Below are 12623 nucleotides of genomic sequence, written 5' to 3'. Positions count from 1 at the left end.
AGGTGAAGGTAAAATATAAACATATAAAAATTTAAATTACTATGAAATACTCCTAATTGTGCCAACACTAGTTTAGATTGGATACATATGTGCTGTGCTATGAGTGGAGATTAGCTAATTTGAAAGTGAAGCCTTCCTGCTTCATAAGTGGGGAGATGGCTGGACTCAGAGTGGCCTGAACTGGACTCCCAAAGGCCTCACCACAGCCCCTGAACAGCAGGAAGGACCTGGAATTGCTCTGGACTGCTGGAAGACAAAGGTAGTGCTAGCCAGTGCCTCGGGGTCTGTTAAATAAGGCTTGTTTGGGGGCATGTTTTTTCATTTAAAAAAAATTTTTATTTCTATAAAAGATTTCTCACTTGTGTATGGTGTGTTTCTTATCTCCCCACCCAGACTAGAGAGCCAGATCCTCATCTATTTCTGTTCTTCTGGAATAGAAAGAATGGAGGAAAATTTCTGAGACATTTATTATGGAAGAATTGCTAGGACTTGATTAACGGGATATTGGGAGAGTGAAAGCTGATGAGGAGAATTTAACAAAGATAGTTTTTAACTTGACAAGGAAAATATTGCTTTAAACAGGTGAAGAAGTTGGGAAGGGGGTGCAAGGAGCTGATTTTAAGGGGAAAATACTGGGCCTGTTTTTAAGGTGCTGAATTTGAAGTCTGGATGGTGGCAGCTCTAAGGAATGGGGAGAGGGGATTGGGGACTTCCATAATCTCCTCTCCTTTGGTGTAGACAATTGATGTTTGTGTGCTCATGTATGTAAACACAGCTTCAAACCTCCTTCTAACCAGCTGCTCCTATATAGAAATTGGGGAGCCACGTTGGTCAAGATATCCTATGGAAATGGCCAGGAGGCAGTTGGAAGACCATTTTGCCTCCTATTGGGAGGGGCTGTGTCCCTTTATTTAAAAAAATAGATTCCTTTATGGAGTTCCCTTGTGGTCTAGTGGTTAGGATTCAGTGCTTTCACTGCTGTGGCCCGTGTTCAATTCCTGGTCAGGGGAACTGAGATCCCTCAAGCCGCTTGCGGGGTGGCCAAGGCGGGGAAAAAAAGATTCCTCCAAGTGTGAGAGCTTAATGCCCAAAGAGTAATCAATAAGGAGATGTAGAAGGCAAAGATTCTCAGCAAACAAGGTAGCAATCCTTTCAAAAACAAAGTGGACTGAGTTGGGAGATGTTTAGACTCACATAAAAGCAGGCTCTTAGGTTCAATTCAACTCAGTAGTCACTTATGAGAATCTGCTTTGTGGAGCGTCTTTTTTTTTTTTTTCCTCTTGTAAGCCACTTCCCAGACAATGTGCTTTATACTCTCATAACCTAGAAGCGGGGAGGGGTGTCAGAGGTACATTTTCCACGTTGGAAAAAGTCATAATCATGCATTCCAGAAATAGTAATATCATTTATATAACAGCAAAACATTTCAGTCAAATAAACTTTTCTTCCCCCCACCCAGCACAGTGTAGTCAAAATACTTCAGTAGCTTGACTCAAATTTGTCCTTTTTCAGCTGGTCATCCTAGCATAGCGTTAACACAGCCAGAAGGGGGTTAAAATGAAGAAAAACCATACCATTATTCACCACCACCCCTGGAAGTTGTGGCCCCAGGATGAGTAAGATGGCTTGGCTGTTTCTTCCTAATTCTTGAGAACTCTCCTGACAATTTGCTTGGCTTCCAAACTAACTAAACTCAGCATACTTTAAAGATGAGAAAATAATGCTTCTTTTGGAAGAAGACTGCCAGTTTGAGTGAACGTCAAATGTTTAACATAAACTTTGCAATTTCAGAGCCCTCTAAGACCTCTCCCTGCTCTAGCAACGCCAAGCTCCTCCAAATTGGAGCTTCCTAGCTCAAGGATCTAGCCTGCACGTTATCAACCCAAAGTGTAGGTTTAAAAGGATTCCTGTAAAAAACAAACAAAAACTGCTAAGCACAGACACACCTCTGAATCTTGGTTTTTAAAAATCATGAGTGTATGAAGCTGTACCGTCGACAAACAGATGAAGAAAAACATGTGAAAACCAGATTACATCTGACTTTGGTTGATGGCAAATCACTTCTAATGTTCAATCTTGAGGCAGAAATGATGAGGAAATCAGATCTGTTTGTTTTGTTTTGGAATGTATTGAATAATTATTACAAATATAAGCTAAAATCTCTAGCAACAACATGAGGGCCAAGGCTTGAATTTTTAGCTGCTTCCTGAGGGAACAGGCAGTAGAAAAAAGAATAAACAAGTAACAGTGCAGTAATAAAGCCCAGAAACATCACAAAAGGGCTCGGAGGTATAAGGGAAACCATATGAAAGAAAGGGTCAGAGCAGGAAACCCTAATCGGAAGCAAAGGAGAAACAGGAACAGGGTAGGGAGTAGAATGTACAGTGAGAGACCCAGGAGAAGCACTGAGCTTTCTGTATTTGTTGGTTAAGCTAAAGAATGGCAGGTGAGAGTGAATAACAAAGGAAAACTCATTTTTCTTAGAGACTGAAAACTGGATCCAAGATCTCCGGTCATGCCTGGAAATTAAATCTAGAAATAAAGGCCCTGACACCTATACAGAAAGGCTTGTTAAAAGCATTTGTGAATTTTTTGGGTGCAGTGTTATGTAATACCAGAAATTGTGGAAGGCACAGTTAGTCAGTTTTAAGGTTTAGGCTGACTGCCCATTCTTTCTTTAGCCCTTCTACTCTAGGAGCTGGAGATTGTAATTAAAATTCAAGGTACAGAAGTTTTAAAAAAAATATAATTTAATTTAAAACGTGTTTCTATGACTCTGTCCATTACTTATCTATAAAGATGATGTTGACCCGTAAACTATTTTGAAAGTATTACACGCCTAATGAGTTTTAGAAAGTTCAGGGAACTGTTCCTTAAAAATTACTGACTTTGGACAAGTTACTTAAAACTCTCTAGGCCTCACTTCCCCCATCTTTTTAGTGAGGCATTCTGAGAGATGACCACTTCACTGGAGTTAAGATGTGAGTAAAGGAGATGGTACTGCCTGCCTGATACTCTCACGGTGGGTGGGAGTGGGGGGCTTTCAGGCTACCTGTACCTGGGGTCACCATGAATCCGGGGCTGAAATTTTTAACTTGCAGATTCAGACACCACATTTTTATCATTTTACCAAGGGTAAACTGATTCACACAGACTCAGAATGGACTAATTTGCTGGCCATAACCCCCCCTCTATTCACTCTGTCTTAGAGGGGAGAGCTCATTGCACAGAGCCTGCCTCTCTCTTGCGGGCAGGGCCTCTCAGAAGCAAGGTTGTATGGGGAGCAGAGAACTAGGCCAGAGGAGTTGGATCTTCCACGGAAGGGAGCGTTTCTCTCTCCTGAGCTGTTAGAGTCTCCTGCCTGTCTCTGCACATACACTCTGCCCTCCTGTGTTTGAGTTACTCTCCATTTTGCTGCCAGAGTGATCTTTTCAAAAAGATCTGATCCTGCCAGATCTGATCATTTCAAAATACACATCCTCCTCCACCACCACCACCACCACCATCACAGCTGCAATCCCTCTGTGGCTTCCCAGTGCTCTGAGGAGACAAGCCAAACTCAAATGCACAGGGCTGGGCATGGTCTGGCCCTAGCTGCCCTTCCCAGCCTCATCCCATCACTGCACCTAACAGGCCTGGCCTTTCTGATCACTGTGCCTTTGCGTGCTCCCTCCTGCGAAAACAGCTGTGCACGCACTGTTCCCTCTGCCTGGGACTCTTCCCTGCCTTCTTCCCCACCTTAGTTCTTGCTCATCCTTCTGCTCTCAGCTTAAGGGCCACTTCCTCAGGGAAGTTTTCTGTAAGCCCTCTGACTGGGTCAAATCACTCTAGTACAAGTTGTCTTGGCTTCTGGTCCTGATCTTTTGCCACACAGAGCAAGGATGCAATTTACATTTATCCATTTGAGTATCTGATTAGGCTGTAAGCTCCATGTGGGCAAGGGCAGTGTGTGCTTTTGTTCATTATTGTGTCTATCCCCAGCCAGCCTGGCTCAGTAAGTGTTTATTGAATGAATGAATGAATGTTGATAAATTACCTTTCTCAAGCTTAGTAATTCGTGTATTCATTCAACAGATCCTTATTGAATATCCATGGCTCCCTGTCTAGACTGGAACATGAGAATCAGAGAACCCTTTTCTTCTAGACAGTGTAGAAAACACTGTGACACAATCTTATTAATTACCTCATTGTTTTCTTTGCTTCAAGCAGGCTGCCACCATTTTGCTGTGATATTATCTCATACAAGGTACAATTAATTGAATGAAGCTAGGACCCACCCTTGAAACCCACCACGGCAACATCCTAGGTTCTCATAGTTTTCAGAGTACTTCCACATCCCTTATTTAAGGGGCTTGATGACCCTATAAAGTTTGCAGGGCAGATTCTACAGATTATGGGCTGAGACTCCAAGAAATGAAGAAAGTTGCTCAAGGTCCCACTGCTTTTGAGGCCCTAATCGCACCAGCAGCGTGTTTGTTTTTAACTTCATACCCAAATTTGGGAGAAACAAACTCAGTTTGAGGCTCCAGACCTCACATGCGCTAACTACTACAAATCTATCATTCATCTCAGTTTTAAAGGTCTCTGGTTCTATGATTTTCTTATTAATTTGTAATTACTATAAGGACTAAGGGGAGGTGGCCTACTTGTGAGTGACACCTCTTTAACAGGTCACTACAAAATCTGATTCTCTAGTGGTGTGTTCCAAAATTGGGTCCTGATCACACATAACTCTGTAGAGTGAATTACTCATTGTTTTGCCTACTGCTTTTATGTACCTCTTACTTTCAATTTCTTTAACAGCTGGGATGCCTTCCAAAGGACTAACATTAGGGAAAATACTGACCCCTCACCTGGGGTGGCTTATTAAAATGCTGATTCAGTAAGGTCAGTCGTGGAGCCTGCCATTGTGAATTTCCAATAAGCTCCCGGGGGATGCCAATGTTGGTGTTTCCCAGACCACACTTTGAGGACCAAGATGTTAGAAGATTTTTTGTTTTTGTTTTTTTGTTTTGTTTTGTTTTTTTGCGGTACACTGGCCTCTCACTGTTGTGGCCTCTCCCGTTGCGGAGCACAGGCTCCCGACGCACAGGCTCAGCGCCCATGGCTCACGGGCCCAGCCACACCGCGGCATGTGGGATCTTTCCGGACCAGGGCACGAACCTGTGTCCCCTGAATCGGCAGGCAGACTCTCAACCACTGCGCAACCAGGGAAGCCCGAAGCTTTTTGTTTTTAACCTTGGAAGGAGGCTATTCCGTGGAGTTAAGCTATTCCCATGCCAAAAAAAAAAAACCTCAAACTTTAAAATGTTTTGATTTTACTTTTTATTTTATATTCATCTGTCATATTGAATTTTATTTTGTTATAAATGATATCACTTCTATATTAAAATTTTTAAATGAAATCAAATGTCTTATCCTTGTAGGAAAGCACACCTTAAAAGTAATCAAGCTTCAGGTGTGAATATGCATTTCAGTTTTTGCCTTCACTGCGTCAGAAAAAAATAATTACTTGACAGCTTTTGGAAATATTTTTGTTATTCTGACTAACATTAATGGCTCCCGAAGTCTGAATAATAGGTTGGGCTGAGGACTCAGAGTATGACTGGGGGTCTCTTGCACTCAAACCTTTCATTATCCAACATGAAAAGCCTTTCCTATCAATTACTGATCAAATCCTCGTAAGGAGCCTAAAAGACGTAAAATGAATAAGGGGTGTTTAATATTTAGGCAGCAGCAGGAGCAGCAATAGTCACCAAAGAGAGTAGTGGGAAGTGAGGTTAGAGATGCTTCCCTCTGCCTGTCTGCTGATTCTAGAAGAGAGCAAAGATCTAGTCTCATGGTAGCTGCATCTACAGACCATTCCCATGAGTCCTTGTTATTGACTTTATTTATGCTTTGCACTGGCTTCAAGGCTTATTCCATCATAAGGTCAGAGTTGACCATCTCTTAAACTCAAGAGAGACATCTTTCAGTCCCCAAAGTGCCATTGTCTTAAAAGTGACCACAATCAAAACTATGGGGATTGCATTTCTAGGCGCTACTCAGGTGTCTTCAAATGTGAGAGCAATCCTTTAATGGAAAAACCAGTGCCTGCTAAATTGGGGCAAATGGAGATTGTTTTATCTCCCAATTGCCTCCTGATGTGGAACCTAGGAAGATGGAAGAGATAAGTCTAATGGAAAAGACCATCTGGCTCCACATGTTAGGATGAAAAGAAGGATGAGCTATTAAGCATTCCTCTCTGCTTCTGTGGCCAGACCTCCAGTCCAGGCCTACATGTCTCTCAGAGCAATTATGTGAGCACTTCTAATAGGTCTCCCATTCCCGCCTTCCTCCAATCTATTTAACGCAATGCTTTCTGATCAATATTCCCGTATATCAATGCTCACAGGACACTCTTGCTCAAAACCCTCAGTGGCTGCCCATTAACACAGAATAAGGCATGCCATTTTATCTAGGTATTTAAGGCATCCTGCATGTGACCTTGTCTATCCAAGCTTATCTCTCACTCCTCTTCCACAAGCCTGCTACTCAAACCAAATTATCCCTAGGTAAGGATTGCAAGTTACCTAATGACCATGGCTCCATTTCCTCTATGTGGACCAAAATAATAACTTATCTCATTGAGTTGTTGAGAAATAGATGAGTTAATATGTATAAGATGCTTAGGACAATGCCTGGCACATGGAAAGGTCCTGTAATGGGTTGAATAGTGGCCCCCTCCCCAAAAGATATGCCCATGTCCTAATTCCTGGAAACTGTGAAAGTTCCCTTATTTGGAAAACAGGTCCTTTGCAGATGTAATTAAGGATCTTGAGATGAAAAGGCCATCCTGGATTATCCAGGTGGGCCTTGAATCCAATGACAAGTGTACTAGCAAGAGATGCGTAAGGCTGATGAGACAGACAGAAGAGAAGACCATGTGAAGATGGAGAACAAGATAGCTAAGGAGTGGCAACAGCCACCAGAAGCTGCAAGAGGCAGGAAAGGAATCTTCCCTAGAGCATCTGGAGGGAGCACAGACCTGCCAACATCTTCATTTCAGACTTCTGCCTCCAGACTACAGGACAGTAAATTTCTGTTTTAAACCACTGCATTCATGGTAATTTTTTTGGCATCCGCAGGAAACTAATACAGGGCCAAATACATTTTAGCTATTATTGTCATTAATTAATCACAAAATGTGCCTTTGCCGTTTCCTTTCAGCATCGTGTTTTTTAGTAAGTGAAGCAATTTTATTTTATTTATATTTATTTATTTTGGCTGCGCTGGGTCTTAGTTGTGGCATGAGGGATCCTTAGTTGTGGCATGCGGACTTCTTAGTTGCAGCATGCGGACTCTTAGTTGCAGCATGCATGCGGGATCTAGTTCCCCGACCAGGGATCGAACCCAGGCCCCCTGCATTGGGAATGCAGAGTCTTACCCATTGGACCACCAGGAAAGTCCCTCGGCATCATTTTTTATCTCACTGTTCTCTTCAAGTGTCTGGCACAGTACCTTGCAATTAGAAAACAGAATGAATTTTTATAGGAAGGAAGGGAGGGAAAGAAAGAGAGAGGGAGAGAGAAAGAAAGAAAGAAAAGAGAGAGAGAGAAAAAGAAAGAAAGAAAGAGAGAGAGAAAGAAAAAGAAAGAGAAAAGGAAGGAAGGAAGGAAGAAAAGCCTACCCCTACCACTTAGTTGGTGCTACACACCTGCAATAGCTTTCCTGACTGTTTTTTCCATAAATTCTAACAAAAAGTGACAAAAACACTCATGGTACTCTTCATCTGCTGCCCTGTGATGTACCTTGTATGTCTCTCTCCCCGCAGAGCCGCTGTTTCTTTTTTTTTTTTTACTATTTATTTATCTATTATTTTTTAATCCCTCCCCTCCTTTCCTCTTTGGTAACCATAAGTTTGTTTTCTATGTCTGTGAGTTTATTTCTATTAATATTTTGTATATAGGTTCATTTGTATCATTTTTAATTTTTAGATTCCACATATAAGTGATATCATCTGTGCCCAGAGCTTTTTGAGGTCAAGGATCATTTCTTTTATCTTTCTGGATCCCAAGGGCCTAGCACATAGTAAGTAACTCAATCCGTGGCAATAATAATAATCCCATTGTCAAACGTTGTCTACTAATTTGTTACTCATTCTAGAGTTTCCTTAAGCCCTAGCATGTATTGTGTTCTTGTTAATGCTAGCAGTTTGCTCCTTGTGTCAACTGCCTTTCCCAACTAATGCAGAACCTTTTAGTCCCAATATATTTCCAGGAGCAGCAAGAGGAAGATGAGCTCAAACAGACTAATTCGTCCCCTGGGGAGACTCATGTTGAAATAAGTGGGCTATGGGCCTATGCCTGAAAATCTTTCCTTACACATAGAGAGGTACTGGTTTTCCTGGTGTTTCTCACAGTGGAATTATTCCATTATTTGTTCACTTGTGAGCCTGTTTTCTGTGCGATCCACATAACTCCTTAGTCGGTTGGTGAACCCCTAAACAGCAGGGAGCCAGCTCAGTCTGAAGTTTCTCCCATCTGATGACTGTGATTCTCATGGCTCAATGCAGATCACTCTTTTTTTTTTCTTTTTTCCTCCACACAGTTTGAGAACTCAGAGATTGACCACTACTTGCTAATGTGATATCAGATTGACTTAAAAAAAAAAAAGTTTCCTTATTCGGACATATTTTCAAACTTAAGAAAAAGTTTCAAGGACACCCCCCCCTGCTATATACCCTTTACCTAGATTCATCTGTTCTTAACATTTTACCCCCTTTGCCTTAGCATTTGCTCTTTCTCTTTCTCTTTCTGTTTTGAACCACATGAAGGTGGGTTCCACACATTAGGATCCTTCACCACTAAAAACTGTGTACATTTCCTAACAATAGGAATATTCTCAACATAACCACAGTGCATTTTTACCAACTTTATTTATTTATTTTTATTGGGAGGACTTTATTTTTTTATAAATTTACTTATTTTATTTATTTATTTTTGGCTGCACTGGGTCATTGTTGCTGCACGTGGGCTTTTCTCTAGTTGCCACAAGCCGGGACTACTCTTTGTTGCGGTGTGTGGGCTTCTCATTGCGGTGGCTTCTCTTGTTGTGGAGCACGGCTCTAGATGCGTGAGCTTCAGTAGTTGTGGCGTGTGGGCTCAGTAGTTGTGGCTCGTGGGCTCTAGAGCACAGGCTCAGTAGTTGTGGCACATGGGCTTAGTTGCTCCGCGACATGTGGGATCTCCCCGGACCAGGGCTCGAACCCCTGTCCCCTGCATTGGCAGGCGAATTCTTAACCACTGCACCACCAGGCAAGTCCCGGAGGACTTTTTAAAATTATTATTTATTTATTTTTTTGGCTGCATTGGGTCTTCATTTCTGTGCGAGGGCTTTCTCTAGTTGCTGCAAGTGGGGGCCACTCTTCATCGCGGTGCGTGGGCCTCTCACTATTGTGGCCTCTCTTGTTGCGGAGCACAGGCTCCAGACGCACAGGCTCAGTAGTTGTGGCTCACGGGCCTAGTTGCTCTGTGGCATGTGAGATCTTCCCAGACCAGGGCTCGAACCCGTGTCCCCTGCATTGGCAGGCAGATTCCTTGAGGACTTCTTTAAAACACGTATCTCTCACGGAAAAGCCTGCCCTTAGCAAGGCACAGCAGGATTCTGGAGACCGTGGGAATCCCTTCACAGGCTCCTCTAGCCGCGTACTCTGCTCCGCTTCACCTACTGCTCCATTTTTACCAACTTTATAAATTTACATTGTCCAGATTCCAATTTTGTCAGTTGATCTAATAATGTCTTTTGTAGCATTATCCACACTGCCCCCTCCTGTATAGCATCAAGTTTGGGGTCAAGCTTGAATTTAGTTGTCTTGTCCCTTTAGCCTCCTTTAATCTAGAACATTTCCACAGGCTTTCTTTGTCTTTTATGATGTTGACATTTTTGAAAGAATACAGTTCCCTTTGCCTTTTTTTTTTTAATAGAACATTCCCATATTGTATTTGTCTGATGTTTTTGTTTATGCATTCTTGGCTGGAATATTGCAAACTGATATTTCATCCTTCTAAGGGTATCACAGCTGGAGGCACACAATGTCCATCTGCCCCTTGTTGGTAATGTAAATTTTTCTCACCCGTCAAGGTGCTGCCCAGTTTCTCCCCTGTATAATTAATTTTTTTCTCCCTTGAACTAATAAGCAGTTTCTGGAGAGATTTTTTTCTTTGGCTGTGTTTGGTCTTAGTTGCTGCGTGTGGGCTTTCTCTAGCTGCGGCAAGCGGGGGCTACTCTTCATTGTGTTGCGTGGGCTTCTCATTGCAGTGGCTTCTCTTGTTGCAGAGCACGAGATCTAGGTGCGCAGGCTTTAGTAGTTGCAGCACGTGGGCTCAGTAGTTGCAGTGCATGGGCTTCATCAGTTGTGGCTCGCGGGCTGTAGATCACAGGCTCAGCAGCTGTGGTGCACAGGCTTGGTAGCTCCACGGCATGTGGGATCTTCCTGGACCAGGGATCGAACCCAAGTCCCCTGCATTGGCAGGCAGATTCTTAACCACTGCATCACCAGGGAAGTCCCTGGAGAGATACTTTAAAACCATGCTGTTGAGACGTGGATGGATCTAGAAACTGTCATACAGAGTGAAGTAAGTCAGAAAGAGAAAAACAAATATCATATATTAACGCACGTATGTGGAACCTAGAAAAATGGTATAGATGAACCAGTTTGCAGGGCAGAAGTTGAGACACAGATGTAGAGAACAAATGTATGGCCACCAAGGGGGGAAAGCCACAGGGGGTGGGGATGGTGGTGTGCTGAATTGGGATTGACGTGTATACACTGATGTGTATAAAATTGATGACTAATAAGAACCTGCTGTCTAAAAAAATAAATAAAATTAAATTTAAAAATTTTTTAAAAACATGCAACTTTCTTGCTTATTTACATTCCCCCCTTAAATTTAGCATCCATTGACGGTTCCTGCCTGATCCCATCTTTATTCTGATGATTACCAAATGATTTTCTGGTTCCAGTGGTCCCTCCACGTTTATCAGTCAACCCTCAGTATTCTATGTATGTATGTATGTATGTATGTATCTATCTATCTATCTATCTATCGTCAATAAGGGCATTCATGAATCCTCTCTTTTCAGTGGTTTATAATTCATCACTATACTTAATTTTGGTGTGAATTTGTCGCAGATTCAGCCAGCGGGACCTCCTTCAGACTGGCTCCTGTGTCAGATAGATATTTAATGAAGATTTCTAGATTTCGATTGAAAGGTAAAATACATGACTTTAATAGTTATTCTATGTACCCTAGCATAATAGGAGAGAATGTAGTGGTGGTTAGGGTTTGGAGTTGAAATAGATCCTTGAGTCTGGCTTTCTGATTTATTGGCAGTGTTTCTTGGGTAGATTACTTACCCCTTTCTGTACCTCAGTTTCCTCATGATAGTGTGATAATATTAGAAGCATAGGGCTGTTGTGAGATCTAAGTTAGATAATAATGCATGTAAACTGCTTAGTAGAAGAACAGATACATAAGTACTTGATGCTTGTGGGTTAGTGTCATTATTTCATTTCCCCATATGACAGCTTGTACATGAGCTGGCTTGTCTCAATTGCTCCTGCCACTTCCTACTTTTAGCAGCCACCGTCTAAAATCACCCCCGATTCATATCTATCTGCCCTTTTACAACACATGTCAATTAACTGAATTGTTGAACATTGTAGGTCTCCAGAGATCCAGAGATAATCTAGCCCCACTTTCCTTTAGCTGAAGATGAGGATCTGAGACCCTGAGAGGTTAGATGGACTGCTCCAGGTCACCCAGGAAGAGTGGAAGAGCTCCGAGGGGTGCCCAGTCTTCAACTACACACTCTGTATGTCACAGCCTATCTCTACCACGATCAAGAGCATCATACACTTCCCTGGTGGTCCAGTGGTGAAGACTCCATACTTCCACTGCAGTGTTGCATGGCCAAAAAAAAAAAAAAAAAAGCAACACTCAGTTGGTTTCTTTTCTCAGTCAAAGGGTATTATTCAAAGCATCAGTGGGAAAGTATCTCATTTTCTGTATGACTCATCCTCGTTCCAAGATTAACTAACATGCTCCACTTTCATTCTTTGCCTCCCACTCAGTTTCACATCCAGCAGGAGCCCTGAGAGTCTCTGTGCCCTCTCTGCCCCACCCCACCCTATTCTCTTTCCTCCCCAGCTGTGCTGTTACCTCCTGGCCCCAGACTGTCCCATCATCCTCAGATTCCACTGGCCATTTCTGTTGGACTCTGGTTTAAGAAAGGCATGTCTTCCTGGAATACCACTCTAAGCTATGTTGAAAATAGAATAAAGAAATATACTTAAATTGCAGCAGATGTACAGGGACAAGTGTTTGTCCATATGTTTCCAACATTCCATTAAGGTGCAAGCATTATAGCAAAAAGCGTGTATTTCTGGACATATACATTTTATTTCAACCTCCTCCAAAAAGAAAAAAAAATTAAGGATTCTTCAGATGTGCTAAGACATTGTGGAACCAAATAGAACTGGGAATAAACGTGCCATTGGCTGAGGCTTGGGGGATCTTTTCATTGCGCCAAGATTTTTGGTTTGGGGCTGTTTTTTTTTTTTTTTTTTTTTTTCGGTACGT

Source organism: Neophocaena asiaeorientalis, unplaced genomic scaffold, assembly GCF_003031525.2.
Source record: "Neophocaena asiaeorientalis asiaeorientalis breed wild unplaced genomic scaffold, Neophocaena_asiaeorientalis_V1.1 scaffold67, whole genome shotgun sequence".
In the NCBI taxonomy this organism is placed as follows: domain Eukaryota; kingdom Metazoa; phylum Chordata; class Mammalia; order Artiodactyla; family Phocoenidae; genus Neophocaena; species Neophocaena asiaeorientalis.
The sequence above is the reverse complement of the archived record's forward strand: the minus strand, read 5'-3'. Positions refer to the sequence as shown.